The sequence below is a fragment of the Macaca fascicularis genome, chromosome 15, assembly GCF_037993035.2.
Source record: "Macaca fascicularis isolate 582-1 chromosome 15, T2T-MFA8v1.1".
NCBI classification, from domain to species: domain Eukaryota; kingdom Metazoa; phylum Chordata; class Mammalia; order Primates; family Cercopithecidae; genus Macaca; species Macaca fascicularis.
The window spans coordinates 53470923-53476378 of record NC_088389.1 but is presented as its reverse complement, the minus strand read 5'-3'; the positions used below and the strand labels follow the sequence as shown (position 1 = coordinate 53476378).

Below are 5456 nucleotides of genomic sequence, written 5' to 3'. Positions count from 1 at the left end.
TGTTTTGCTATGTTTCTACTTAAAGCTTATGCTTTTGTTAAACCTAGCAATTTAGTTTTATCAATTTTATTAGGATGGTTTCAATATGACATTCACACATCTAGGATATGATGTTTTTTCTCTAATAAGGGCAGGAATATATGTGGATCTTAAATCTGTGTAATGCTCTCATTCATGTTTGCTGTTTCTTCACTGTTTCCTCAATTAAAGTAAAAATTTTAAACCAAAGGGTCAGGAAAGCTATTTGAGAAATTCAAGTCTATTTACAAACAGTCAAGAATAGAATGGAAACTCCAAGAAATTGGAAAGGTACTCAGTAACCTGAAGCCTATAAGAAATAAGACAAGGTAAGTGCTAGAGGCTGATGAAGGAATGTAAAACAGGCCTGACTGAGGATTTATCAGCAAGAGATTTATAACTTTATCATCTCCAGTGCCAAAGTGAGCTTTCTAAAACACCAACCCCAAAACATCAGTTTCTTTCTTATAACTGTTAGTAGATTCTATTGTTCACTGCAGTGGTTTAAAACCTTTTCCTCACAACAGAATACTCACTTTCCCAAATAAAATATTATGTGGAACCTCAGGACATAAAACAGACAAAAGTAGGGACAGGTAGGAGGTTGGGGGTATCATAGATCTGACTTCTCAGAATTTGCTCATGAATGTGGTAGCCCTGATTCAGCCTCCTGGACTCAAGAGAACAAAGGGTCATCACCTCAAACCTGTAGAGGTATTGACTTAGATTAGTATCTGAAGCCCTGACAATTTGGCTCCAAACTACCTTTCCAGTCTTCTCTGTCACTGCCCCAACAGTAAAACCCAAGTTCCAACCGTTCCAAACTCTTAGTAGTATTCCACATCTTGGTACTGTTTCATCTGTCTAGAAAATTCTTGCTTACAAGACCAATAGGAGAACTGCCTTTGCTAGTTTTTCCAAGCAGAAATGCCTTTCCCTTCCTGGGACTTCCCCTTCAAGGGATTTACGCATATTCCGCTATAAAAGCATTTAACATACTGCATTGTAATTGTGACCCATCTAAGTCTGTGACACACTTAAGTTACCCTCATCCTATGGCCAGTATCAGCATGATGATACTGAAAAAGAAACTGAATCCGTAACCAAATGTCTTAAAGAATGTTACACATCTTTATTGAGATTATCAAGACACACTGAGGTAGGGTCACATAAAACCAGCATCAAAACTTTCCCAATATTTCAAGTAGCTAATTTTTCCTTTTCCTCTAATCCTATTTTTGCTGTATCAATGTAAATATATTCCCTTCTATCTTCAAAATCTCCAGTATGCACTGGGTTCTTTCTCACTATGTTATTTCTTTTCTAGAGATGGTTCAAGCCCTTTCATATGACAATCAGCTTATTTAAATTATTACAAATCCAACCATTATTCTGCTCAGCCCAACAAAGACCCAACAAAGAGTCCAGTTTAGAAGGGAGGAGAGAAGGAAAAGCCATAAATAAGTATTCTTTAATATTTTTGTCCCCAGTGTATGTGTCGATCTGTATTCCACAAGACTGTGCTCCCTAACCATGTCTTCATTTTAATTTCCAGGTTGTCTTATATTTTTATATCACCAATACTTAGCACAATGCCTGAGACAAAAATAGGTATTCAGTAAATACTGGTTGATTGAATAAGTAAATGAGTAATAAATGACTGAGTGAATGAGTGGAATGCTCATATTCCACAGGAAATTCATGTAATTGCAAAAATACCTAACTTCTTACAACAGTAAACCCATTATCACTGTGTTCTCAGAGAACTATGCTATCAAGTTATTTAGAAATAAAGTAAATTTTTTGAATCATTTAACAGTAATGTTTTTCACTCAAAGACATCACTGCTCATCTATTGAAACACAAGGCAGGCCATATTTCCCCATTATCTGGGTTGTCTGCACATTGCCTTAGAAACACCTCTGCACAAAAGATGGCTTGCCAGTTTGCAGCCAAAAGGAAATCATCCCTGGGAAAAATAGCTTCATTTTTCTACTTCTTCTCCCTCTACTACGTATACACAGGCTAGGTACCTAATACCTTACCGTGTTCCCCCTTTACTTCTACATGATCAAATCTACTTCATTCTGAATTACTAACTGTTGAAATCATATAGCATTCTGATTTTTAGCATGATACTTTCTGCTTGATCTTCCTAAGAATAGTGTAGATAGGGGATAAAAGATTAAGTTGGTAAAATGGTACTTTCTCTTAGATTATAGAATTTACCATTCAAGTAATAAACTAAACTCTGTTAGCCATGAGAAGGAAGGTGTTTGGATGAGAATCCTTTTACCCATAAGTTTCTGTCCTTTTCCTTAACTCTATCATGAAGAGAAAAGGTAACTCAGTCCTGGATTTCCCTCTTTCTTTTAAATATTACGAAGAGAAAAATGAGAATTTGGGGAGTTAGTGGAATCATCAACCCTCATATTTATTTTGGAACCTCCGGGTGAGAGCTAGCCCTACATTCAGAGTAAAATAATTTTAAAAATAAAGAAAACAGCATTTACATTCCTTCCGAGAAGCATTTTTGACACAGTATACTCTTCACAGCTGCCTTCACATCTTTGTTCCTCAAACTATAGATGAGAGGATTAAGCATAGGTGTCACCACTCCATAGAAGAGGGAGATGATTTTGTCTGTGACTTGTTCTTTGTCTGCTCCAGAAGAGTCTTTAGCCTTGGGCTTTGCATACATGAAAAGGATGGTTCCGTAGAATATAATCACCACTGTTAGGTGGGCAGAGCAGGTGGAGAAGGCTTTGCACCTTCCTTCTGCAGAAGGAATTCTCAGGATGGTGGAGAGAATACAAACATATGTAACAAAAATAAAAACTACTGGTCCTACAAGAAAAATCATATTAGCAACAACCATGCTAATAATATTTATGGAGATATTAGCACAGGCCAATTTTAAGACAGCCAAGATTTCACAAGTAAAATGACTAATGACATTGTCTCCACAGAAAGGAAGCTGCATTGCAAGGGAGGTTTGCAACACAGAATTGGTGCCTCCCCCAATCCAGGACCCAGCAGCCATGGATACATATGAAGCCTTGCTCATGATGATAGGGTATCGTAGAGGTTACAGATGGCCACATCGCGGTCAAACGCCATCATACTTAGAAGGACACACTCTGTTGCTCCCATAGCAAAAGAGAGAAACATTTGCGCTCCACACCCAGAGAAGGAAATAGTTTTCTTTGAAGTTAAGAAGCTGCTGAGAAAGAGTGGAATAGATGAACTAGTGTAGCAGATGTCCAAGAATGATAAGTTACTGAGGAAAAAGTACATGGGGGTGTGCAAGTGGGTGTCATAAACACTCACAATGATGATGACTCCATTTCCCAACAGGATCACCAAATACATACATAGGACCAGCACAAAGTAAATGGCCTCTAGCTCTGGGTAGCCAGAAAGCCCCAGCAGGGTAAATTCTGTCACAAAAGACTGATTGGACTTCCCCATGCTAATATTTTCTTTCACCAACAGGAATTCTATAGTGGCTGGAATGTGTGTGGATCTTTCACAGCAGTGTCTGTAAGAATCATCTGCATTCTTGAATGGCTTCCCTTATGGGTAATAAAGACCTGTAATTGGATACACAAATAGCACAAGAATATGTTACGGCCCTCTAAGTTAAGATCAGTTAGACTTTCAGACTTCATGAAGGAGGCCCCAGCTCTCAAAAAGAATATTCTTGTTAGAGAATAGATTAAAAACACATGCAACTGAGTTAGAATTATGTATCTCATTTGCATTATAAATTTAAATTATTTTAATACAGTGTTACCATATTTTGACCAAATAATCCAGAACAAATAGAAAATGTCTGAAATATTACTAACGAACAGATATCTGACCATTTTAACCAACATTATTATCTGTAACTGAATATTTTTCTTCATGCTATGTTATACCTAACAAAATTGATGTTCTTCAGTTACTAAAACAAAGTTGTATGTGAAAGTTCTGTTTCAATGGTAATTTAATCTTAACTTCAGAAGAGTCCTGTGGGCTAAAAGAATAAATAGAAGAGGCTGACTCTCTTTTCGGACTCAGCCCCCCTGCACCCAGGTGAAATAAACAGCCATGTTGCTCACACAAAGCCTGTTTGGTGGTCTCTTCACACGGATGCGAATGACATTTTGGTGCCGTAACTCGGATCAGGGGACCTCCCTTGGGAGATCAATCCCCTGTCCTCCTGCTCTTTGCTCCCTGAGAAGGATCCACCTATGACCTCTGGTCCTCAGACCCAACAGCCCAAGGAATATCTCACCAATTTTAAATCGGGTAAGCGGCCCCTTTTTTACTCTCTTCTTCAACCTCTCTCACTATCTCTTAACCTCTTTCTCCTTTCCCGGACCCCCTTCCTGCTTTTCTGGAGGGCAAGAACCCCCAAACTCCTTCTCTCTGTGTCTCCACTCTCTCTTTTCTCTGGACTTCCCTCCTTCACCATGGGCAATCTTCCGCCCTCCATTCTTCCTTTTTCTCCGTAGCCTGTGTTCTCAAGAACTTAAAAGCTCTTAAACTCACACCTGATCTAAAACCTAAATGCCTTATTTTCTTCTACAATGCTGCTTGACCCCAATGCAAACTCGACAGTAGTTCCAAATAGCCAGAAAACGGCACTTTCGATTTTTCCATCCTACAAGATCTAAATAATTCTTGTCGTAAAATGGGCAAATGGTCTGAGGTGCCTGACCTCCAGGCATGCTTTTACACATCGGTCCCTCCCTAGTCTCTGTTCCCAATGCAACTCGTCCCAAATCTTCCTTCTTTCCCTCCCGCCTGTCCCCTCAGTCCCGACCCCAGGCATCGCTGAGTCTTTCTAATCTTCCTTTCTACAGACCCATCTGACCTTTCCCCTCCTCGCCAGGCCGAGCTAGGTCCCAATTTTTCCTCAGTCTCTGCTCCCCGACCCTGTAGTATCTTGTGAAATTCCTTTTCCTGGCTCATCCTGGCTCAAAAAGCACCTTGTAACCCCTACTCCTGCCCGCCAGAGAACAACCCGCCTTTGACTGTAATTTTCCTTTACCTACCCAAATCCTATAAAACGGCCCCACCCTTACCTCCCTTCGCTGACTCTCTTTTCGGACTTGGCCCGCCTGCACCCAGGTGAAATAAACAGCCATGTTGCTCAAAAAAAAAAAAAAAGAATAAATAGAAGAGACATTTTTAGAGAAAAGGACTTTTGGTTATTCCTAATTTAGGAGAAATATGAATACCTGAAATATCCTCCTAAGAATATTGACTAGCGAAGAAGTATTACTTATAAAAGAATAAAGGAAAAAATTAAGATAAAATTATTCTTGTTTGTCTTTTTCAATACAGATTAGGAAATCTTTCTAGGTCACCCTATTGTTCTGCCTGATATACACAATGAATAAAAAGTTGACCTCAGAAAAACTCTAGTGTACGTTTCTCAATCTATA

General features: G+C 39.1%; 1 pseudogene; it reads right to left on the bottom strand.

Annotated features, from left to right (window-relative positions):
* Window positions 1-2527: 2527 nt before the first annotated feature.
* Window positions 2528-3489, bottom strand: LOC107127561 (olfactory receptor 13C7-like; annotated as a pseudogene).
* Window positions 3490-5456: the final 1967 nt, after the last annotated feature.